We start from the raw sequence: 27,650 nt of genomic DNA, 5'->3' as shown, positions 1-27,650 counted from the left end.
AAGTTATTATGATGAAAGTAGTAAAAATTTAGGGGCCGGAGATTTAAATATACAAAACTAGTGGGGGAGGGGGGGGGGGTTAAAATATACATATTTAAGTTATTTATATGTAATTTTATATATATATATATATATATATATATATATATATATAATTATGTAATTATGTATTTCATCATGTACAAATTATTTTATATTTATATGTTATATTATTGAGTGATAGTGGTGGTAAATTGGGTTTGACTTAATGTGCCAGTTCAAAAGGCCATATAAATTAGGTCGATTCGACAATTAAATTTTAGGTCTGAAAAAAGACTATTGTTTCCTGCACCTCTTTATGACTTATGGAAAAATCAATCCAGAATCTAAAATTATATTTCAGAATGTATTTTTTTTTTTTTTGGCTTCTGGAATGATTAATCTGAAAGATAAAAAAAAAAATCTTCCAGAAAGAGGGCAGGAAGTAACAGCCCTGGAAAAATTGAAATTTAGTTTTGCCTACCAATTGGTTCAAGCCAACAAATCTATAACCTATTAAAAAAATTGGTTCAAGCCAACAAATCTATAACCTATTAAAAAAATTGGTTCAGGTCAATCCAACGGCACATACTTTCTGCACTTCCACTATTATTTTTTGGCACTTTTCATTGCTTTTCAGAAAGCCTCTTTCGAAGTGCAGATTAAATTCTGGAATGAACTTTTTGAAAAACAATAAAAAATATATGACACAATAATAGGAGTGCAGGAAAAAATAACCCAATCCAACGTGCATTTCGCATCTGGGCCTGTTGGCCAGGCCTGGTACGGGTGATCCATTTGTCAAGCTTCAAACCATGGCATTGATTTTTTTATTTTTTTTTATCATTTTGTAGTTCTTTTGTTGAGTAACTATATTATATTTGAATAAAAATTCTAAATTTGTTTTTCCATTGCCAACTTATACCATTTCAATAAATACCCTTACAATTTACACTAATTAAATAACAATGTAAAAAATTCCAATAATTATTACATAAGATCATTCGTATAAAAATTTGACAAGTATCAACACTAAATTTCAAATGACAATTTTATTTTTGTTTTGATTGACTATGTATATGAAGATATCAAATGAGGATTTATATATATAAAACTAAAGCACCTTATAATCTTGAATAACATCATTAACTAATTTGAGTACATCCTTATTTTTCATTTCATACAGTTTGTTTTTTAACACATCAGGGTCGGTCTAATAAGGAAAGGTCTGGGTAGCCTACACAAGATTCTAGGTTTTAACCATGTTACCAGTACTATTGATAGTTTGATACATTCTTACTTTTCTATTTCATTCAATTTGTTATTTAACCCATTAGGGTTGGCTTAATGCAGTGTCTGGGTAGTCTACACAAGGTTCTAGGTTTTAACCTTGTTAGGACTATTGTACAACAAAAAGAAAACTATAAATTCACACTCTTTTTTTTTCACTTTAAAAGAAGCTTAACAATAGTAACGTAGAGACTGTTAACCCCGAGCTGAAGTCGAACTACTGCTTAGACAGCATTATGATCATCAATTCCCCTCATTTGGAGTTCACTGATGTTGATTCTGGAGAAAATTTTAGTTTCGGGTTTAATGCCAACACTAACTTGTTTTGATTTCTCCTTGCACTTACTGATGGCCAAGAATAGAACTCGATACAGAACAATCATGGCAAACATGATAGCAAGATCAACCCACTTAGAGTGACCCATTTGCACGTGCCAAGTGTCAGCTAGAACTTCCGAAGAAAATGGCAAGTCTTCAAATTCATTTTTTAACAGTCCTTGGAAAGCATAGGTGAGGAAGGAAATGTAGTAGAAAGGGAATTTCCACACTGGTTTGGGAAGATCATTTGGAAGTCGATAGAATCCACTTGTTAAAATCATGACTCCTTCAATTCCTCCACATACGATCACGCCCATGACATAGTTTGGAAAAACACTCCCAACAACCATCATAAGGCTCTCAACCCAAGTCACGGTAGCAAATAAAACAGAAACAAGGAATACAAAGTTATCAACTCCTTTGTGTAGTCCAGAAAGATAAGTAACCACAGCTCCCGGAATGATTGACATCAAAAAATTGTAAGGAACAGCAGAGAATATGTTGCTTATGAGAAAAGCCGTAATACCGTAGTGCCCATTCAGTCTCTCTCGCTTAAACACCTGACATAGTAAAAGGAAACAATATATTTGTGTTATGGAGAGGCATTTCGGCATTTGTACCCAGATTCTAGTTAAAAAAGTGTTAGGAGGAAGTTGTTTTATTTTTTATTTCTTCTCATAAAATTATTTGGTTGTGAATCACCGCTTTATGAATGTAATGATATGACCCAGAATCCGTCGTCGGTCATGCCCTAAACAAGGAACTGAGGGAAGGTTCTCAAGTCAGTATAGGGCTGGATACACGTCAGTCACTCAAATACATCTCGATCAGCCCCATCAAGATTAAGAAATTAACTTATCTTAAAAATTACATTCTGTTTTTTCTTTCTATTCTCAAAAATTACATTCCGTTAATCAAAGCTACAAGAATTCATTTTAAATTCTTTGAATTACTTTTTTAGAATTTTATAATATCGCATATATTGCAAGAATTTTGGTTAGTTTTTGTTGGTAGAATTCAATTTGAATTCTTAAATTTTACATAGACAAAAAAAAATATATAATATTAAAATATAATAATTTTTGAAGAAAAAAAATCTTTAGAATTCTTTCCTTAAAATTCAACTTCCATTTCCATGAAAAACTTTTTAAAAAAATAATAATAAATCTAATAAATAATAATTGTTGAACTCAAGAACCTAATCTTATTAAATAGCGTTACGAGCCAATAGATATTAATGTATTCACTCTTAGGTACACTTGTTTGTTAGTACACCATTCTGCTGACATGTGAAGGAGGAAATGTGAAGGTACTGAAACCTGGAGGAAGAAAATACCGGACAACTTCCGTGTAGGTACAACGAGTTTTTTTATTATGTTAACTTTCATTTTAATTACTACATGTTAAGAGTAACCAACATCTTTGTTAATTAGATAAATTAAGGAAAATACTCTAAATATACTCATTTTTTCTTCTATTTAATTTTATTTTTTTATTTATTTCTTCATTTTTCATATTACCACATCTATTATTTAATTTTTTTTCTCTTTATATGTTCTTCTTTCTTCTTATCTTTCTCTTAATGTTATGTGATTATTCATGAATTATAGGTTGAGTCACGTTACTTTGGATACGAAATCCAGTGCAGGAGTACAACGCAGTGAAACTTTGAAGTTATAAAACAACAATTTTACCTTCATTTCCTCGATTAATGGAGAGATTCCACCAACAAGTGTCATGAAAGTCACAACTGAAACGAAAAAACAAAGCAGCGATCCTCTATCCTGAAGCATAAATGAGAATAAACATCAACATTCTACATCGTAAACATAGGAGTAAAACAATATTTACATGAAAAGACATCTTATATTAATTAATTTAATCCCTTAAGGATACATTAATTCTATCATCACTTTATATAATATTTTTAATGTTTAAATTTTTAATATTTTCCCTCCCTTAATTTATTAAAGTTTAACAATATATTAATGATTTTTGCAATGTTATGCAATAGTTCAGGAAATAGTTCACTTTTTTAAAAACACCATAAATTTTATTTTGAGTTAAAAGAAAAATTTAAAAAAAGTTCAGAAACTAAAAATATAATTATAACCTTATTTTTTAACATTTTAATTTTTTTGTTAATAATATTAAGCAAGAATAAATTAAGGGATAAAATCAATTAAACATTTTAAGTTTCGAAAATTAAATAAATAATATGGTATAAGATTAAATAAATTTTTCGTGCTTTTTAGAGTTTTTTTAATTTTATTTTAATCATTTAAAAAATTCTTTTTTGATTTTAGTCTTTAATTTATTTTTTATTAGTTTCTATTATTAAGTAATGCAACATTAATGTTTGCAGTCTATTAACTTATGACATCATCAAAGAAACTTTTTTTTATAAATTATATTGTGCTTTTAAATACTCATTCGTTTAAAATATTCGATAAAATCAGTGATGAGAGATTTAAAACAAAAATTACCAATAAAAATTAAATGTGATTATTTTTTTGCATTTAATTCTTTGATAATTTGATAAGTCCATCAATAAGTTAATAATATCTCTATTATGTCATCGGTTGGTTACTATTTTTTTACACAGACTAAAATAAAAAAATAGAGAATTAAAATTAAAAATACCTTATTTTACAGTAACTAAAAGGTCATTTAAGCATATGATATAATCTTTGTAAGAGCAAAAATAAGATTTTACTATAAATAATTTTACCATAATCGATCGCAAATCCGGGCCGCCACTGTGATAAAAGATAGAGCCCACGCTTAAAGATATGAAGATAAAGACAACTAAACGTGCCCAATAATTGTTTGTGTCACGATAGATTTGCAGTGAAGCTCTTCTTATAAGGATTAGGCACTGAGTAATGAATGCAGCGTGGATTTTCTTCTTCTTCCCACATGCACCGAAGTCCTATACACGCACGTGCAAAAGTTAGTGAATCATAATTTCATGCATGGTACACTCAAATTATTGAGTTTGAAAAGTTGTACGTTCTTTGTTAATTATTTATTACAATATATAGTCTAAAACGAAGGAATACTTGAATTATTCATCAATATGAAACTTACGGTTTCACTTTTTGCGATTTCACTCTGAACATGATTGCTAAATTCAGAAGATTTATAAGAATTGACAAGGATTTTAGTTGCTTCTTCAGTAGTAATTCCTTCATCAGCATCCTGAAAATTAACAAATCAATCAAGTTACAATTTTTCAATTTATTATCAACAAGATGTAATTAATAAGTATAACACCATATAAGTGCCCAAAAGCTTACAAATAATTAAACACTAAGTAGACAGATTCAAAGTTTGAACATATGTACCTGGTTGAAATCTTTGTTTATGATCCTTAAGTAGTGATCAGAAGGATTATATAGAGGTGGGCAAGGAAAACCATTTGAAGCAAAAAACTGCACCAAATGAAAAGCATCACTATATATATGTAACTGGTCAACAATATGTTTATTTTATTTTCTATTATAATTATTTGTTCCTAACCTGATTTGCATCAGAGGCAGGACCAAAATATACTGTCTCTCCGGAAGAGAGAAGAAAAAGGTCATGGAAAAGTTGGAAAACTTCACTGCTAGGTTGATGGACGGAAGCAACAATAGTCCTTTGAATTCCATCCCTTTGAATTAGATTTGCAATTCCACTCATAACATAATAGGAAGCTGCACTATCAAGTCCACTAGTTGGTTCATCAAGGAAGAGGAGTTTTGGGTGTGTTAGAATCTCAATGCAAATGCTAAGTCTCCTCCTTTGTCCCCCACTGAGGCCTTTACAATTCCACCCTCCAACCCTTGTGTTGATGGCATCTTGTAGACCCATTTCTCTCAGTGTCATATCTGCTCGTTCCTTCTTCTCTTCTACAGACATGGTGTTTGGAAATTGGAGCATAGCTGAGTAGTATAAAGTTTCCCCAGCGGTTAAACATGACAGCATAGCATCATCTTGTGTTACATAGCCCTGCAGATTTCACATGATGTAGGAGAGAAGTTAATAAATAAATAAAAACTCCTTTTTTACAACTATATATTCTTCTGTCTATGGTTATCCAATTGAGATTTGAATTGCCAATAGTTGAGCTATAATGTTTTGAGTCGAATCGAAAGATGGTTGATCATATAGATGGCATATAACAACTTAACGTGAAGTCTTATAAAACAAAATTAACGTGAAGTCTTATAAAACAAAATTATTAGTTATATCAAAGTATGCAAAACCTTATTTTAGAAGAATGGAAAAAAGCAATTAAAAAGCTAAATATTGTACATACATATGGGTGAAAGAAAAGGAAAAGAATAGGAAAAAATAACAAATTGTTGAATCGGATGATTAACGTGGATGATATGAAATTATATAGATTCATTCATATGTATATATAAATATAAATCATGTAAGATTCATCTTATATGATAAGAATTGGTAGGTAGCCAATTTGTATTAAATCATGAATAGTAAGATTTTGATTACTATAAGTTTTGCATGTCTAGTACAAAAGATGCTTTTTGTTGTAAGAATGTTCCCGATCTTACTGATGTTCCATAAGCCAGTTCTTGTTTGTGGCCATTGATTAGAATCTTCCCTGTTTGCTTTATGTTTGATGTCAATCTTCCTGCATCGTTTGAATTATATGATCATAACTGTTATAAAATAAATAGCTTCCAGCAAACAAAAAGAAACTGCTTCTGATTATACTGTACTACGGCCATCAATGTAAAACTCCTATACTTTTTTTTTCTATCATGTATTAAACTGAGTCTAGATTAATTTCATTTACGTCCAAATAGAATTTACAAAGGTTTCCTTAAAAAAAACTAACATGCTTGTACAAAATATGCTTCAGTTGAAAAGTGAAGTGTCTATACAATACATGAAGAATGAAAAGAATGGTAATTATATAGCTAGTTATTAGACACCTACTGTTAGACTCATATACTTAGTCATACTCAAGCAAAGGTGGTACATAAATTTCAGTAAACTAGCTATTAATCAGTAATTACCTGCTAAAGCATCAAGAAGTGTGGATTTGCCACTGCCAGAAGGACCAATTATAGCCAAAAGTCTCCCTGGCTGGGCATAACCTGTAAGCCCATGAAGAATTAGTTTTCGGTTCTTTCCATTTGTAACAGTAGCTTCCAAATTCTCCCATGTCAGCGTAATGTCATTCTGTTCTCCCATTTCGATGAGACTAATTTGAGTGCATCCTGATCAATATCTGCAGATGCTTATTTATAAATGAAATTATCGTAAAAGCAACCCATTACAAAAAAAACACGGTCAAATACAAATGGTATTTTTTTAATAAATATAATAAATTTTGGACTTTTATTGCAGATTATTAATTATTTGAAAGAGGACTTGGCAATAGATATGTAATGTGGTGGAACCAGGGACAGAAGTAGCTAGATATTGAGAAACGGGAGCAGCCGGCCCTTATCAAAACCCTACTAAAATTTGTAGTTAAAAAAAAAAATGCGCCCTAAGCTGCTACGTGTATTTGCCTCTCTAGCATGTGAGAATCGACATGATATATATCTTCTGAAATATACTATATAGACTCATGTTTTATCAACTTTTTTTAGATGCTTCAATGTGAATGTTTGTTGTTACCAAAATAAAAAAAAATGTGAATAAATGATTGAACATACCTCACAATATTCTCACCCCTCCTAACAATATGTTTTGGTTTTGTCTCTAGGTATAGCCCAAACCCAAATATCTCAAAAACGTGTGAACGGTGCAGGATTGTTCGTTTAACTTGTTCTTTTAAGTTCGAGTTTTAGATATATAACATTAAATATTTGAAATTGAATATTTTTTTTCATAATAATTTTATTGAACTAAAATTTGATTACCTCAAGAAATAAAGAATATCTATAATCTATAAAATAAGGAAAATAGATGTGGTAGAACCCAAATATTCAGTAAGGAAAAAGACTCTGGTATGTGAGTTAATGTAGGTTGTCTACTAGTACAAAATGCAGTTAGCAGTTGCGCACAGACGGACCCAATACAAGACAAGTGACTCCAATCCATAAATGTGGCGCATTATTTCTATGTCCATATTAGTGAAAAAATTATTAGGAGTGAAGGATATATATGGTTATTGGTCTAATCATGGCAGTCCTCATCCTGGCGGCTCGAAAAGTCTTCCAACAAAGTTTTAATTTTTTAGGATGATATTTATGAATTTGGTCAAATCACAATCACATGGTTCCAATTTAATTCATTCATATATGTTAGAAAAAAAATCCCAAATTCCCGTCGCAACATTGCGTTGCTAATCAAATTATGTTAAAATTATAGTTTCAGATTTTCTGTACTTAAAATTGTGAAAAACTATATTTTAAATTTCTGTGTTTTGGGTCAAAAAAGTCCCTGTAGTTTCATTTTGATGAATACAGTCAATTTTAATACATTTATCAGATTTAGTCTCTCTTCTCTATTTTAAGTTTTTTTTATTAACAAATATTAATTGTTATGAATATATGTATGCGATTTTATTTTGAAAGAATGTGACAGTGCTAGCTAACTAGGTACAAAATTTATTGAATTGTCCATGAATTTGTTTTTGTGGCATTTAATACTATCAGAAAATTTAGTGTACTGATAGGTGAATTTTTTATTTGTATTTTTTCAGTTTAAATGGGTGACTTAGTGCATGTTTAGATTAAAGTACACAAACTTAAATTTGAATGTATTTCATTTTAGAAACTGAGTTTATAAAAATAACCATGGTGTTCTTTTAATTGAAACTTAGTTTTAGGTTAAATATGTGTGCTAACGTATTTATAAAGGAAACCAAACATATCACCAAATTAATTTTATTGGACAAAGTTTGAAGAGATCAAACGGTAAACTAAACATAGTCTATGCTATTCAGGATTGATCAATCAACTATTATTTTACAATTTATGGAGATTTAAAAGTGGGGAAGTGGCAAGTTTTTAAATAAAGCGATCGAATGAACAATGACTAAGAATTTATTTATTTTTCAATAAGAGTGGGGAAGCGTCAGGTTTTTAAATAAAGTGGATATATGATAAGGAAGCTTGATTTGATGATGATAAATAGGTCTATTAGATTGGACTAGAAATTGAAAACTTTGAAGAACTAAGTTCAATTGAAATAAGATTTTTTTCATATAGATCATAGGTATTTTTTATTGAAAGTAATTTTGTTATTCAGGTAACATCATGGGTAATAATTATTCCTGAGTTTTACGCGCTTGATAGTTGATATAAAATTGGTGTAGAGTACGTGCTAAAAATTTGTTGAGATCATATCATGAAATTGGATTTTATTATGTGTTTAATTTAGGCATTTTGATGTAAAATTGTTAAGGCTAGGACAATGATCATTCTTAGGAAGTTTGCATAAACAAGAAGTGAGACTTATGCATGGGATCTTAATTAGTCTAAATGGTGACCGAGTAAAAAAGGTTGATAAAAGTTTCTATAAGGCATAAGCTATATAATTTTGTCAGGTTTGTGAAGGAGTAAGTCCTGGTTTTTATTTGGAGAATAATACCTTCATGACCTAGATGTGAGTTCTCTAAATTCTGCTTTGAAAGACAACTATCTTTTTGTAACTTGAGTTCTCTAAATTTTACTTTATTAAATGTTTGTTTTTTTGTTTAATAGTTCTTTTTGGACAACTGATCAGTGTGAATATCAAAATTCTGAGCGACACAATTCAATTCAAAATAGTGATTACTATATATTCAGTCGAATTTTTTAATAGTTAATCTATAACGGCGCAAAACAAACGTAAAAAAAGTATCGAGAACGTCCTAGTTAAAAAGAAAATACTGTGACAATATAATAAAATTAATTAAAAGAGATTAAAAAAATTGAGCTTAAAATATTAACTATGATAATAAAATATAATTTTAATATTTTATTAAAATTCCTGTATAAAATAACCACAATATCCCCGGTTGACTATAAAATCTCAACCAAAAACATTGTAACCCAAATAAATTATAAAAAAAATATTTATATGATTAATTTAAATAGAAAAATCATTTAGAATTAATAAATTAAATTAAAAAAATACGTATTATTATGAAATAAAATTAATTTATTTTAAATTTTAAATAAAATATATAAATAATTATAATTATAAAACCAAAATTTTGATAACAAAATTAAAACAAAAAATTTTAAATTTTACAAAAACTTAAAAAAAAAATTAAAAACTAAAAAAACTCTATTTTATAGGACAACAATAAATCAATGAGAACAACAATAAAAATAATAACAATAATAATTATAACAACAAACATATCTATCATGCTTCGTAATCTATCATGCTTCATAATTACAAGTCCTATTTCAAGAAGATAATTACAAAAATTTAAAATTAAATTTAATTACTTTAGAGAAAACAATATTGCCACGTTGTTGAGTACGTGTTGCTTATCCTTAACGACAATTTTTATATTTTTATAAAACTATTTTCTTCTCCCTTGTTTCTACTGAAGCCGAAACAATATTCTTATATAAGTATAAGAAGTCATATTTCTCAGGTCGAAAATATGTATAACTCTTTAATTAAATTGACACTCAAATTATTTTAAAGTATATCACCCAAGTGCATAAATTAGAGGAAACTAGCTGCTACTCACCTGCTAAAGCATCTAAGAAGTGTGGATTTGCCGCAGCGACCCACTATAGCAAAAAGCTTTCCTGGCAGAGCATAACCTGTCACACCATGCAGACTTAGTTTTCTATTCTTTCCATTTGTAACCTAATCATGTCACCCAAATGTCATTCTTTTCTCCCATGTCGATTAGATTGATTTCAGTACATCCTCATCAATATTTGGACTGGATGTGATTATTTATAAATGAATTTCTATGAGAAAAGCAACCCATTGCAATTTTATTTTTGTCCAAATACAACTAATATTTTTTTAATAAAAATATCAATTTTGGTTACTACAAATTATTAAAGTGAATTCAGCGACAGGAAGGGTTCGTTTGGTAAAAGAGAAAATGAGAAAAAAAAAATAAAGAAAAAAGAAAACATGACTAACAAAATATTTTTTTTGGTTTGTTTGTTTGAAGACAAAATGGATGAAAAAATTGTTTTTGTACATACAAAAATTCAAATTTTTCCTTCCTCTCATTTTTTTCATTTAAATTTTAAATTTTTTCTTTCTTCTCTATTTTTCTTTTCTTCTCAATTTTTCTTCCATCCAACCAAACGAAGCCTTAACACGGTGGAACCCAAATATTCAATAAGGAGAGACTCTTAGGCTTACACAAGCGTAGTGTATGTTCTTATCAGTGATCCATCCGAAAATGTGGGGCATTATTTCTATGAAAATTATTCTTCTTACGTTTTTACCATTTGAAAGAGATAATAAAATATAGAGATAAATTATTAATTTAATTGATAATAAAAAGATGTATGAAGTGACATTAGAATGGTTGATAAAATATTTGTAATTTATGGGTATCCAAATATCATCATATCTTTATTTGCTGATAAAAAAATCATCATCCTAATTTTTATGTCCTATATTACATGTCAAAGATAAGACTCTTGGCCTCTCCATGGAGGAATTATTAGGTGTTACTTGAATACATGTATGCAGATCCTCTGCCGCCTTGGCAGCATGATTCTCTTAAAGCAAAAGTTTTGGCCATTGATTACACTTTTTTTTTTCTTTATTAACTACTATTGTAGCAATTAATCAATGGGTCAGATTTTGCATCATTGTGACGGTAGAAAAATTTATCTGCAGAAGATTCAAACACGATTACATGGTTCAAATTAATTTCTACATAATATGTAAGCAAATGTTATTAATTTTGTCTTGCTGATTTTTTTTTTAAAATCTACATATAAATTTCCTGCGAAATATTATTTGCAGAAAAACTCGCAAGAATTTCTTGCAAATTATCTTATACAAAAAAAATCACTGGAACTTCTTAGGAATAATGTTTCACAAAAATATCTGCTAGAAATTAACACTTTTCAATTACCATTGAAATATAATATTACTTAATAGGGTATAGTGAACATATTTGAAAACATTCGATCGCTAATTTAATATATAAGAAATAAATGATAATAGTATTTTTTTTTTTTTGGGTGAGATTGTGAGAAAGATATCAGCAGATGACGGGCTAGTTACTAATAATCTCCTAGCTTCTTCTTTGGTAACAAATCAGAGCAACATACTTTTTTTTTTTTAATTTTATGTATGGCGATTTAAACAACTATCGTCTCTATCTGAAAAGTTGTTGTTTTTTTTTGTCTTTTTAGATATTTCATCGTTTTTTGCATAAAAAATCACTCGGGATCCTCTTGATCCACCACAACTAACACCCAACTTAGCTATAAAGGAAGTAATTCAGGCTTTCTTGAACAAACTTGAATGGGCACACAAATATATTAGCAAATTTACTCATAGATTAAGAGATTATGGGTTTTGTTTTCGTCTTCTTCACTTGTAATCGTTGGAACTTTTCAGTTGTACCGTTGCTTTGAACATCTAAGATATTATGAAATAAACATATGATATGATTGTAATTGTTGTGTTACCGGCAATGTGTAAACACTACTCTGTCACTTGCTCGGTTATGTGTATAAGCATTATTTTCTGGCATAATTATCTCGTCAACCAATTTTAATTTTTTTTTGTGTTTCTTCCATGCATTCAATTTTTTTTATCATATCCAATCCTCTCATATAAGGCATTAGAATTGTGATGGCTTGAGGGAGTCATTGAGTGCATGCTTTTTTTAAAAAATTAGTTTGTTTCTTTTATATTTGAACTAAATGTAATAGCTGCGCATTTCACAGATTTATTTGAAAAATGAAAATATAATTTGAATAGATAAAAGTTATATTAAGAAATAAAGTTTTTATTACAAACAAATCATTGTAAATATGTTTTTAAGATGTTGTGCGTATTCTTTTTATTAAAATTAACCACGTTAATTGTTAATTTTTTCATGAGGTTATGATTAAAATACACATGTTCTGTAAAAAAAAAAAAAAGCCCATTCAGTTGTTTCGAGCTACTTTTGGTCCTGGCGATTTTTAAAGAACGCCATAAATTGGCATTTCTCTTGTGCTTTCAAGTTGCTAATAAATAGGGAATAAGAAATGTTTCATGAAAGATACCAATTTGTAAAACGGATCACTAACTTTGATGGCTCAATCAACAAAATTACATGATCAAGGATCCAATTAAAATTTTCTTTAGTTTAAGGACCTACTTAAAAAATCTCAAATAATTTCAGGACCAACTAAGTAATCAAATCATTATTACAAAACCAAAAAAATGTTAAATTAACATAAATTTCAAACACCACCCTATGTGACATAAATTTTCTATGCATCGCACTAGTACGCATTGTTAGTAAATAACATATTCACTGCCTCATTTGTTGTCATCAGGCAATTTGAGTATTTACTTAACATTCAAGGAATCATTAATTCTAGTTTCTCTAGTTCTAGTGAACACTTATGCTAGGGGACCACTGATAGCTGCAACAGAACCACTTCTTTAGTGATCACTGATTCTAGTGAAAAGGCTTCATTTTCTCCTTGCACTTAGTGATGACCAAGAACAAAACTCGATACAGAACAATCATTCCAAACATGATAGCAAGATCAACCCACTTAGAGTAACCCATTTCCAAATGCCATGTGTCAGTTAGTACTTCTCTACCACTCATGATGCCTCCTCCATCTTGGTCAACAGAAAATGTTAAGCCTTCAAAGTCATTCTTGAATGATCCTTGGAATGCATACTTGAGGAAGGAAACATAGTATAAAGGGTATTTCCATAGTGGTTTGGGAAGATCATTTGGAAGTCTATAGAATCCACCTGTTAAGATCATGAGTCCTTCAACTCCACCAGCAAGGAACATGCCTATTACATAATTGGGGCAGATACTCCCTACAACCAACATAAGGCTCTCAACCCACATCACTATGGCAAATAGCAAAGAAGTGAAGTAGAAGAACCGTTCTGGTCCTTTGTGCATCCCACAAAGGTAGTATGCTATTCCACCAGGAATAAGAGAGATCAATAGCATGTAAGGAACAGCAGAGAATATGTTGCCTATGAGAAATGCCGTGACGCCATAGTGCCCATTCAATCTCTCTCGTTCAAATACCTGGCATGATACAAGGAAAAAATTTCAATTAGAAAATGAGAATAACTACGGTTTTAGTCCCACAAAGTATATAGCGTTGTCACATTAGTATCTGAAACTAAGGAAATTTCAACTAAGCCTTCAAAGTGCAATAGTTGAATCACATTAGTCTAAAATTAAAATAAAATGTGTGCATTATGTGATTATATCAATATAAGTTTAGGGACATAGATATAACAATTAGAAGTTTCAAGGACTTTTTTCTTAGTTTTAGTGACTAATGTGACCGCATGTTACATTTTCAGATACCAAAATGGTAATTTACTCTGGAAATGAAAGCTACATATTAGATTATCTTAAAATATAGCACAAAATGACAGAAAGTTTACCTTCATTTCTTCCAAAAGTGGAGAGAATCCACCAACAAGGGTCATGAAAGTCAGAACTGAAACAAAAAATATGAGCAGCGAACCTCTCCCCTGAAACATGCAAGAGGATATTGTATTACTCGTCAAGTTTGTTCATTAAAGCTAAAAGCATTGTGTTTATTATCTATCTTACCTGAATAGATCCATTACTTGTGCCTATGTCATAGAAGATAGAGCCGATGCTTATAGCTATTACAATGAAGACAATTAAACGTAACCAGTAATTGCTTATGTCACGAAACAACTGCAAGGAAGCTCTTCTTATAAGAACAAGGCATTGAGTGGGAAATGCAGCATGAATCCTCTGGTTCCTTATTGCATCAGAATCCTGCACTCATGCAAAAATTAGTATTTCATGAGTATCACAAGTCTTTGGGCTTGAGAATTTATTCTTTTGTGATTTTGTAGTCTTGGTGGGAGTGGTGAAACGTGAAACTTACACTTTCACCTATTTTATCCACTTCCTTTTTAACTTGTTTTCTAATTTGAGACGACTTGTAAGACTTTACAAGGGTATCAATTGCTTTTTCTGAAGTTACTCCCGTTCCAAGGCCTTTTTCAGCATCCTGGAAACAATAAGTACAATAAGAAAAATCAATTTAGTTTGAGTATTTTGGCTACATTTTCTTAATTAGAAGACAGGCTTCCAAAATGTAAAACATTAATTTATCCCCTGAAATTAATTCCACACTATCACTATACAATTTAGTATTAGATGATACAAGAAGAAAAAATAGTCACTGACTTTGATAACCGTCAATTAATTTAGTCTCTTAAATTGACATCACTAATTGTTTCAGTCTCTAACATTAGCGAATCAATCAACTTGACAACTAAAAGTCAATTTGATCCCTAACTATAGGGAGCAAAATGACTGATGCACCCCAAACTCAAAGATCAAATTGGCTAAGATCAAATTTAAGGACTAAATTAATTAATTGATAATTATTAAAATCAGTCACCAAATTTGCTTTTTATATATAAAGTCAAGGACCAAACTGGGTGACAGTGTCAATTTTGGAAAATAAATAGATGTTTTCCTCCAAAATAAACTAAAGTTGAGAATTTGTGTACCTGTTCAAAATCTTTGTTTATGATCCTTAAGTAGTGATCAGAAGGATTGTGGAGAGTTGGGCAAGGGAAACCATTTGAAGCAAAAAACTGCACAGAATCAAACTGTCACTATGAATCACGTTAACTTCAAATCAAAGTGTGCTTCTTCATAAGGAATCAAGGATTTTATTTTCTAACCTGATTTGCATCAGAGGCTGGACCAAAATATACTGTTTCACCAGAAGACAAAAGACAAAGATCATGGAAAAGTTCAAAAATTTCACTGCTAGGCTGATGGATGGATGCAACAATAGTCCTTCGAATTCCGTCCCTTTGATTTAGAGTTGCAATTCTACTCATGACATAATATGAAGCTGCACTGTCAAGTCCACTAGTTGGTTCATCAAGGAAGAGAAGTCTCGGGCGTGTTAGAATCTCAATGCAAATGCTAAGTCTCCTCTTTTGTCCCCCACTGAGGCCTTTAGAACCCCACCCTCCAACCCTTGTGTTGATGGCATCTTGCAGACCCATTTCTCTCAATGTCATATCTGTGCGTTCCTTCTTCTCTGCTATGGACATGGAATCTGGAAACTGGAGCTGAGCTGAGTAGTATAAAGTTTCTCCAGTGGTTAAAGTTGACAGCATAGCATCATCTTGAGTTACATAGCCCTGATTTCACATGGTAGTGGTAGAGAGGTTAAGATATCTCCTTTTTGAAACAAATGTTTTTCCTACAAAAAAAATACTACTTTTTCTTTTATGGCCTTGTAGCTTTTGGGAATTGTCTCTTACTGATGTGCCATAGGCCAGTGCTTGCTTCTGGCCATTGATTAGAATCTTCCCTGTTTGCTTCATGTTTGAGCTCAATCTTCCTGCAACATTGTTTGAATCATATGATAAACATGACATCAAACAAAAGAAATTTGCCTCTCCTAATTATACTAAATTATTTTAGCTTCAAGAGTAATGGATACTGACAAAAAAAAAATTATTGCTAGTGTTATTTCACATGACCAAGCACCTGTTGAATTGCTTTTTTAGCAAGTAACTCAGCATAAAGAATTTATAAATGGATCTAAGGGCACTGATTAAAGAATAAAAAGATGAAAGTTTGTATTGAAGATCATATGGGACGCATTTAAAACTCATAAGGAAATGCATTTTTATGCATCCCAATTTAAAAAAAAAAATTCCCTTTTACTTCCTTAACCAGACAATGCTTTAAATCTATCGAAAACTTCACATACTTATCCAAAATGCTTTAAAAACCCTTAGATCATAATAAAAACATGTGGAAATGGAAGTGCCACTACCAAATAAATAGCAATCAGCATAACAGCAAGGTGGTGACATACTATTGAGACTCATAAATCATAATAAAAACATGTGGAAATGGCATTCCACTACCAAATAAATAAATTGTAGACAGTAGAGTGTGTTACCAATCACCTGCTAAAGCATCAAGAAGTGTAGATTTTCCACATCCTGAAGGGCCCATTATGGCAAGAATCCTTCCTGGCCGTGCATAACCCGTAAGATCCTGCAGAATTGGCTTCTTGTTCTTCCCACTTGAAACAGTGACCCACAAATTCTCCCATGTCCCTGTTATGTCCTCTCTTTGAACACTTTCACTGATTTCTGTTAACTTAATAGCATCACCTTCAAATGTGGTTAAAACTTTATCATTAGTTTGCAAAACCTCAGGTTGTGGATAAGGAATGTTAGTCATTCTCAGCTTTCAGTTGTGTGTGAATAATCTATATTTGTATGATCATGGTATAGGGGTGGAGAAAGGATTGGTGGTGCCAGATATGGTGGAAATAGAAGCCATTAGGATCAGGAAAAAAAAAAAAAACTGATTAAGCAACGTGGCTCTGTGATTCCATATAGAAGAAAATAATGGGAAGTTAGTGGTTACACACAAAACATATAGAGATAAACAGTGGCTAGAGGGGTTACACACAAAACAAGATTAACCGAATGTCATATATACATGATTATAGCAGAGAGATAATAGCAGATTAGGTACTAATAATATTTAACTTGGTAGCAAATAAGAGCAGTTTTTTTATTCCATGATAAGAACAATGGCGATATTACTGAGAGTCTGAGCTTCGAAAGGTACAAAACACATTCATTGGGCACATAACATTGTGCACATACATTCCAACTCAAACAAGTTGAGATATCTGAGAGAACAAGGACAATGTTAACCGGATACTCAACATTATGTACCATATTCAGGGTCGTGTTTAAAAGTTTTGGAGCCTAAAGCAAATTTTTTGTATAGAGACCTAATGTAACAAATTTATTTTTTACTTTTTGAGCTTCAAAATCACTTCAAAGTACGAGAACAAAATAAAATAAAAAGCAACAATATATAATTTAAGTAAAATAATTTCACAAAGTAAATAAAATAATAAAATGATAGGACCCGGAAACAAAAAGAATTCCGCGTTGACAGTATCTACTCAAATCATCTGACATCAATTATCCCTTTGAGAAATCACTTCAAGTCTTTAAAATAATGCAAAAATGAGGAGAAAACGTGAGAAAAAAAATATAATAGAACAAAAAAAATTAACATGATAATTCTATCCGTTATATTTAAGCGTGAAAAAAATGCAAAATCATTTTATCCAATCCTCTGCAATTTTTAGGCAAATTAAAACAGATAAAAATCCGACAATTGATTTTCTCAATTTAGGTAATGGCTAATTCCTATTGTTGAGATTGATATTTGAAATAAAACAAGTAATTAGTAATATACCCCATCAGAATAGCTATTAACTTTATCCGATTAGACGATCATTATAAGTTACAATCTGTCAAAATTAGTTTCCTTTTTGAGATAAAATAATAATTAATTTCCTATTGTAATAGCTAATCTGCAAAGAAATGGGGGCCTAAGGTTGTGGCCTTGTCCAATACACGACCCTAAAACATTTCTAATGGTGTAATCATAGTAGAGTTGCTTAACTCATTTTTGGGGGGTCATGTCACAATATATAAGAACTTAAAATGTATCACAATTTTTAAAATTCGTTAAAATCAGTGACTTACATAAGCAGTGAACTTTATAAAAATTGTCACGTCTATGGCTCTAATAATAAACTAAACATAAGAACTCATTCAACGAGTGATCTTCCATAGTAGGACATGGATTAAAGGGTTTGAATTCCAAGTGTTCAATGGATGCCCAATTTGGTTGTGTGGACACACGATATTGGTGAGGGGAGATCATTATGTGGCTGTCAACAGAAACGTGGAGAATCTGAGGCTAGCGGCGCATGCAATTCAGATAAAGGGGGTTTGGGTCGGGGAACGGTGGTAGGTGAGGAGATGGTTATTTGATATTTGTGCAGTATTGATAGCATAAATAATATCTAACCATTTTCAGAGGATTTTTTTTTTATCTATGTTAGTTTTATTAAAAATAACAATCAAGAGTATTCAAATTTACGATTTCTTTTTCTTCCTTCAACCTTTTTTACCACCGGACCCCTGGCCAAACTTCAGGGGTTTTAATTACATAGAGGTTTTGGTTGTTTTTCTGACTTTGTAGCTACTGTGACTGGCTGGGTATCTTCTTGTACCCATGCTTATTTTTTATATATTTAATACATAAAAAAAACATAAGAACTTATTCTTAAGTTTAACAACTTAGTAAGAACAAATGCATCGAAGGTGTTTGTATAGTACTAGAGATGCATGCGAAAGCAAGTGCTTAGGGAGCACCCAAAAAGTTTTTTGTGGATGCTTAAAGAATTTTGCGAGCCCTATGTACATAATTATGAAATGTGTGAATATATAATAGTGGCACTCAATTTTGTGAGCCCTATTGTTTTTAAATCCATACCAAAGCTTATATCAAATGAACGAATTAATTTTTTGGGGGTGAACTCAGGTATTATTGAGGCAGAATCAAGAAATAATTCATTGAAATACTAAATTTATTTAAGGAGTTATTTTTTTTAAAGAAAAATATTGGGGTCATACTTTTTAATTCACTATTTTTTATTGGTTCAAATTTATTAAAAATAAAAAAATTCAGTGATTTCACATACTTTCACTTCATTTTATAATTTCTCTTAACATATATTTTTTATATGTATCAACAGGGGATTAAACCCTGACCTTATACTCATTAAGAGATAAATTTATCTATCAATAATAACAAACTTTTTATACCGATGATAAGTTGGTGAAATGATTAATGAAAGAAATAAGGAAAGAAGGATTGTCTTGTTGCGAAAAATACCTTGCTGTGCAACGACATTTAGAACAGCTTCTCCTCTGGTTGTCTCCTCTGAACATTTGGCCAAATTGGCGTCAAGCTCTAAGCCACTTTGTCCTTGTTGTGAGCCATCATAAGCTTCATCATCATAACTATCTATAGTTCTGAAAGGATGACAGAGAATGGAACTCATCATGCTAAACTTTCTACTAGTCTTTGTTTGGTATAGAAGATACAGAGAGAGAGGTTAATCAAAAATCGTAGTCCAGTTGTTGTTTGCTTTGTTGGAGAAGTAAACGTGAAAACATGAAACTGAGGAGAATGCCAAAGCGAGGGAAACTACAAAGGGTAAGTAATACAAACAGAAAGGGCGTATAAATTGGTACAATCTTACTAGTTATATATAACATGCTTCATACCTTTAGCTTACACGGGTACCTTAATTTTTCAAATGATGCGTGCGTAGGAAACTTGTTGCTAAATCATTGAAACTATGACCATACTTAAATTCGTGGATTTAATTCTAACCCAATCCTACAAAATTAATTTATAAGATGAGAGACAAGGCTTTCCTGATTTTTATAACTAAAATATTTAATATAAATGATATTATTTAAAAATTAAAAGAATAAGTTTTATTTAGTAGGTCAAGTATTTAAGTATTTTTTTTAATATAATGATATTTTTTAGATAATATTTTATTTTATTTTTAGTCTTGAGTGTATAGATATAATTTTATTATTTTTAGACAACATACTTGAGCTGTTGAGCATTACTTGTTTCTTTTAAACAATGTTTTATTTTAATAATTTGTCATTATTATTTTTTTACAGTGGTTGTTACTATTTTAAAGACAATAAATGTTTATATTTGTAATAAAAAAAACTTTATTAATCTTCCATTTATGCTGATTTATTATAATTGATTTGAGATTAAAATTTATTTATTAACCTTTTCCAATAAAGTAAAATTACTATGAACAATAATATCAAGAATTCACCACTTGAGTTTTGAGAGAGACAAATAAATATTCTCTTTTCTTATTACAATTCTCGATCTATTATTTTGTTTTTCTTTTTTCATTTTTATTTTTTGGTATTGTTTGTGACGTTCCAATGTTCATCTCATCTTGAATCTCTAAACATGTCGGTGTGCAAATTTTGGCAAAACAAATATTGGATATTGTGTTGCAATGGAGGTTTGTTAAAATTTGCTTTTAGGATAGTCACCAATGCCACAGCACGTTATTTTTTTCTCCTAATTTTTAACAATCTAAAAGTAAATTACTTTTTGATGATTGTTGGAAATTATTGTCGTAAATCATAATAACATATACAATTTGCTTATTCTTTTTTATTTTTAATTATTTTCAATAAATAATACTTGATACAATTATGAATAGTGTAGATTCAATTATAAATTATTTTTGTGATATCTAAAAAAGATATTTTAATAAATAATTAATATATAATTACAAATGTTGTGTATATATTTGTTAGATGAAGTTTGAGTTTATTAGTTGGCCCCCCTTTGGTCAAGAGTTGACTCCCATTCCTTATGAGATTATTTTTTACTTATATATTTTAGTTTGACATTATTTTTAATTTACGTGGGATTTGAGTTTTTTTATAATCTTTAATTAAAGTGTTATATTCAAGTCTTGTAAAGAAAAAAAAACTAATTTAAAAGAGATAATTTACTAAAGATGATAACATGAGAAATATTTTATACTTGCAACATGGTTAAGCAAACTTAACGAATATATATATATATATATATATATTAATGTGGGAGCTTATTTAAATTTATACTCACTCTCTCAAAATGATGTTTAAAGTTTTTCATACAGATTAAAGAAAATGATCATTCCAAGACAATAGTATTTATAGGAAATAATTTTACTAAAATATCTTTGCTTTTTATTTTTAATAAATATATTATTAAGTTTTTTCAGACAAGAGGATAAAATTGGAATAAATTTTTTAATATCTCGGTAAAAATTGAAAGCATAAGTCAATATAAAAGTTTCTTTAATCTTAAAACATGGACGAAGGGATTATTTAACAAAAAAATTCATTAAGATATGTTATATGATTATTTTTAGGATGGTGATATTTAGATACCTACATAGTATAAATATTACTCACAATTTTGTTAATCTCTCTTGTAATATCACATTATCAATCATATTAATCATGTATCTTTTCCCTCTTTCTATCTCTTTTAAAGTGTAAATATCCAAAAATAATTAAGCATCATTTTTCTCTTTGGCTTGATTACTTTTTTTTTTATCTCATTATATAATTATTTTATTCAATTTGATTTCACTATTAATTTAAAATTCAATTAGGTCCCATAATTTTTAAAACAAAGCCAATGTTTCCTTTTATTACTTCAGTTAGATTCAATAATTTTTAAGATCGAAACAATACCACCCTTTGGTTACTTCAATTAATTAGGTCTCATAACTTTCAAGATGACGTTACTTTAATTAAACAGAAAGAACGTTTTGAAAATTATTAAACCAGATAACAAATGGTATAACTTTGAAAATTATGTAACTTAATTAAACCCTAAATTAATAGTGAAACGAAATTGAGCAAAATAAATAAACCGTGAAACTAAAAAAGTAATATTAAATCTTTCAATGTTTAGTATCGTGGACAATGACCATTAGGCCAGTTGGCATCTTTAACACGCTTGATCAAAACGACAAAACTATTTTGACACATGCTGTCTTCTTCTTTTACGACATATTAATGTTCGTTATATCCGTTGGTTAGTCAGCTACACTGATTTAGGTAATAATATGTCTTATCTCACTCCAAATGGCAGGGAAAGAGCTAGCAGATAACTGTGGAATTGTTTGAGCTAGGCTTGATTGAAGGAGCACGTAACTGCGCGTGCATTCCTGGTTGGATTTGTGTTAAATAAATTCATGCACGTGCATTACCAGTTGAAAAGCTTCCACATAACCTATCCATGCATTTGAAAATTCCGAAGATAAATAAAACATAGTTACACGTCGGAATCAATTCCACATCAACGTAACCGGCGGAATTTGAGTTCACAATTGATGTTGTTCAATTTTTTTTAAAGTTACACAAGTACTTTTCAAGCAAAATAATTCTATTTGAGCCACATATGATCATTAAAATCATTGTAGGTGACAATTTTTTTATTTATTATTTGACACAATTAAATACTCTAGTCAAGATTCAAAGGATAATGATGCGGGATGGGAAAGTCAAAAGAGGTTGGTGGATGGCATGGTTAATTAGCCACTGTTTGGTCATTGTGGAAGCACAGAAACTGCACAATCTTCAAGGGGGGAAATTTTGAATGCAGAACAGTTATTTGACCTGATTCAAATCAGGTCATGGACATGGTTAAAATCAAAGTTGGGAAGCGTTTTGGCGTCTTTTTATGAGCGATAAGCTGAACCAATCCTATGTTTGAAAGCTGGATAGGACAGAATAAATGGTAGGAAGAAGGAAATAAGGATTACTGTTAATAATATATCTAGTTGGAAATTAATTTTGTTAGCTGAAAACTAGTGCAGAATTTGGTTGCCAAAAGGAAAGCATGGAGGGGCCAGTGCAGCGTGAGAAGTTCACTAATTTGCCAATGCTGACATGTTTACAGTAATACACGTATTTGATGCTTAGGGTATTCGCTACTATTCACAAATTTTAATTAATAATGGCAGTATCTTGATTTAATTTCTCCTCTAAAAGAGCCAAAGCACATACTCATAGATTGCTTGGGCGTCTATTTTTTATTTATTTATTTATAAATGAAAGTTGAGAAAGTCCCACCTCAACACTAAAATCATACGAAAACACGAGCGTATAGAAACATCTGCCTACCAACACCTTAATACATCTTTCTAAAGAATGACAAAACTTAATTATCTTTGGTATAACGTAGGTAAATAACGTTAATGAATAAATAAATAACATCATATCATTCCAAACACATGTTACTCATTCCAAACGTGTTAAAAATTATAAGATTGATTTAATGATTAAAAAAAATAAAAGAAGAAAAAAAGAAGATAAGAGTGAGATGTTACAAATTCAAAATTTTCAAATTAAACTAATATATTTAATAAAAATAATATTTATCGATAAAAAAATTATAATTATTACCATCTTAATGGAATAAATGTTGCGAATTTTCAAAGAGAAGGTACTGGTGGTATCAAAAAAGAGAAGGTGGTTGAAATTGGCCACAAAATGGTCAAGTTAATTAGCTCGCAGTTAGGCTGCTATGACGTGGAGCTCAGTCCTAATATGCTGCTCACACATGTTACTCATTCTATGGCCCAAGTTCATGATAAAGATGACATGTCTTATCAAAATTGGAGCCACCAAGGATGACAATAGAAAATGGTTCACGTTTTTTTAAATATAAACAACATTAGATTAGAATCATTAGATGTTAGGATTTAGGATTTAAATTTAATTTTCACAAGTAGTATATGAATAAATATTAAACCTGCTGCATCCGGTTAAAAACTTAGGTTCATTGATTATCCAAAAGTTGTAGAGAATAGACCATTGTCGACTAGATACAGAATTTAGTATTTCATTTGATGATTTTGACCATCTTTTGTTCTAGCCTTTTAGTTGAATTATGAGAGAGATATATATTTTTCATTTCAATATTTTATTTCCCAGGAAATGGGAAAAGAGAAGGATTAAAAATGTGGGTCTTATCTAAATTACTGTCCTTCCAATTGTGGCGTGAAATGAGGACATGTTTTCCCTTAAACAAAAAACTAGTCTTCCACAAATTTGAGTCATATTCGTCTTCATGACTTGCACAGTTGCACCACAACTTTTCCACAAGTGCTATATCAGTATCTAATTAACCTTATAGGACATTTAAAAAATAAGGGTAAAAGTAAAATTGTCTTTTTTAAATATTTCTTATTTTTTTATTTTTTTTTTGTATTACCAAATAATTAAGATTAATTATCTTGTTTCATTTCCTTCTTAATTTCATCAATCCAAAACAACATATTTTTCACTAATAACTCACTTCAATTAATATCTTATTTTATTTCTTTTTTCTCTAATTTTTTTTTCTTTTAATCTCTCTTCTTATCCAAACATAGTTGAAAGGTTATATCATTAGATGATTACGTAAAAGGAACAAAGAGTGAACATCCATTTAGAAAGTGCAGTAGACTAATCACACCAAAAAGAAAACGCCTAGCTATCATGTGTACCAATAATAGAGTATCCATACATATGGAGGCTGTTTCCAAAATCACCAATTTTTCTTAAGACCTTGAGCTCATTTTGTCCAAATAATCGGCACAATGGCTCCTTAATTTCTCGCAGTGTACGACACAGCCCATAGTACTCTCTGTGTGTGTGTGTTTTTTTCATATAGCTCTTGATATTAATGGCTATCTAGTTTTCATATTAGTGGTGAATAGACAAGTCATCCTGCAGTGTGCACCGACTCACCGAGTCCATATAGCACATCACCCATCACTTTACATGAATTAGCTTCCCAACAAATTTGCAACCCATGGAGCAAAGTCGTGATCTCCACGTATAAGACATAATAATTAAGATATATCATTATAGTCAATTTTAATTCAAAATTTTCATCTTAATTCTTTTTTTTTTCTACTTCATTTCACTCTACCAAAGGAATTCTAACTATGTGATCCCTTATCAGTTACCAAGCCTCCAAAAATCTGCCTGTGATATATAAATTGTATGTAATTACCTAAATTTAGATTGAGATTTATTTCATGGACAAAAACTTATTAAAGATAATATTTATAGGTACTTACTAGATTGGCACTGAATTGTTGTTGTCCATCTTTAATTGTTTGAGGAAAATAAAATGAATTTTTTCGTAAATTAAAATTAACTATGTATAAGTTAATTTATAAAAGTTCTTTCACATTATTTCTTTAAAATATGAGTTTTAATTTATTCATAAACTAATTTTAATTTATAAAGAAATTCATTTTATTTCTTGTTTTTATTTTCTTCTCATAAAAATATTTCAATAAATTTATTTAAACATGCCCATAAAAATTAAGTTGACATACTAGTCAATAATCAATTCACGTTATGTTGACTAGTGGAATTTGAGCATGATTGATGCTATATAAATTCCTATACATTCACATAAAATTCTGAAAGACAACCGAGTAAATCAAACCAATTTGAACATAATTTGAGATTGATTCAACAATTGATTTGTTGAATTTGGTTAATGAATCAAATGTGTGTATCAATCTATAAATATGTTAAATATTTTATATTATTAAATTCATGTAATTGTTTTTTAGTTAATTTAATATATTTTTATGAAGTGAATAAATAAAAGTAAGTAGAATAATTATAAATTTAACACACACACACACACATATATATATATATATATATATATATGTATAATAATTAAATTGATGTAATTATTTTTTTAATCAATTTCATATAAATTTTATTTCTGCACAAAATAAATAAATAAAATATGTAAGATAGTTATAATGTTAAATCAAGTCGAGCTAACAAACTGAACTGAATTATTTGCGAGTTTAAATTGAGTCAAGTTTGAGATGAAAATAAAGGTTCATATCAAACTCAAGGTAAACTTCTAATTGTATCATTTTTTATTGAATCAAGCTCAATTGAACTCAGCTCGACTCATCTCGAGTCCTATCACAAGTATACAACAATAAATGCACTCAAAACAACAATACCCCCTTGCTTAGTTGTTGTTGTTACACTCTTGTGTTTTTCTTTATAATTTTTCTTGATTATTGTACAATTTAATTCCTCCCATTTTATTAATTGATATAAAAAGAGTCTTGTTGTATCAAAGGGGTTTAACTCAATTGATTGAGTAAAATGCATAAGTATTGTAAAATCTTTGGCATCATCTTCGATTTCTATTGGTAAAAAATAAAAAGAACAACATAATGTTTCAGGCCAACCTTCCTCAAAATCAATATAACAAAATTGTTAAGGGAGCAACTATTGGTCCTATTCACATGTGCTTTAAATTTTTATTTTTATTTTTCAAAAATGTCATTTTCATTGACACATGATTCCATTGGCAAAATACACAATGAAAATGAGAAATCATGTTTTTATTGTGTAATATTTTTGCAACCCCTTTATTTAACAAAAACATATTTTCATTTTGTTAAATTTCTTTAAAAAATGTAATTAATTTAGACATAAGTTACCTTTTTTACTTGAATTAATTATGATATAAATTATATTAATGATGACACACATCACCATTTTTAATAGTAATCAAATTAGTTGTGATATTTTTTTTAGTACCATAATATTGGTGCGGAGTATCTACTAATTCTACTGATGACTAATCTCTATCGAAAAACTTGACTGACCACCTTTAGTGGGGTCTCCCCTCCCAACCACGTTTTTCCATTCATAAGGCTCAAACCCGAGACCTTGCTTAAGGGGATCGAATCCAGGACCACTCGGACCAACGACTTGTTGGTAAATTAGTTGTGATATAAATTTATAATTAATTTGATTATTTTAGAAAATGTGACTTGCATTTATAATTAATTAAAAAATTCATAAAAAATACATAATGAAAATATGTTACTATTGTACAATAAGGAGGTGCAAAAAACATATACAACAAAAATATGATTTTGTTGACAAAATACACAATGATATCTTATTTTTGTTATGTATTTTTTTGCACTCCCTCTTATTCAAAGGAAACATGATTTGATTGTGTATTTTGTAAACAGTCATGTTTCTTTGAAAAAGGCAGTTTCAGAAGAAAAAAAATATTTAAAGCACACGTATGTAGTGTTAACATCGAATTCCGTAGTGCAAATAGTAGTCTGGGAAAGCCGGGAGCCCATGTTTTTGTAAGAAAGAACTGAAGCCCAATAGTAAAGGTTTTTTCTTGAGTCCAGCGGACCGAATTGTGGTTATTTAATTAATAGAATTCGAATGTATTTATTATGAAATTAATTTGAAAATATTAGTAATTAAAAATTTATGGTACAAAATCTAAAATTATTTGTTTTGAATAATATAAGAATTTTAAAATTTTAAAAAATCTCAACAAATATTTAGTAATTTGGAATTATCATAAGACATAAAAAAAATAATAAATAATGGTGAAATTA

The 27,650-nt window shown here is 29.7% G+C and overlaps 1 pseudogene across 1 annotated transcript; it reads right to left on the bottom strand.

Annotated features, from left to right (window-relative positions):
- Positions 1-1,098: 1,098 nt before the first annotated feature.
- Positions 1,099-17,002, bottom strand: LOC114421395 (annotated as a pseudogene). The gene is made up of 16 exons (XR_003668527.1): positions 16,708-17,002; positions 16,051-16,130; positions 15,457-15,927; positions 15,280-15,366; positions 14,646-14,771; positions 14,339-14,533; positions 14,167-14,256; positions 13,194-13,798; positions 6,657-6,871; positions 6,189-6,268; positions 5,149-5,619; positions 4,974-5,060; positions 4,717-4,827; positions 4,358-4,558; positions 3,321-3,410; positions 1,099-2,186 (listed from the first exon to the last, which is right to left on the bottom strand). The product of XR_003668527.1 is annotated as an ABC transporter G family member 41-like (transcript).
- Positions 17,003-27,650: the final 10,648 nt, after the last annotated feature.

Source organism: Glycine soja, chromosome 8, assembly GCF_004193775.1.
Source record: "Glycine soja cultivar W05 chromosome 8, ASM419377v2, whole genome shotgun sequence".
NCBI classification, from domain to species: Eukaryota; Viridiplantae; Streptophyta; class Magnoliopsida; order Fabales; family Fabaceae; genus Glycine; species Glycine soja.
The sequence above is the reverse complement of the archived record's forward strand: the minus strand, read 5'-3'. Positions and strand labels throughout refer to the sequence as shown.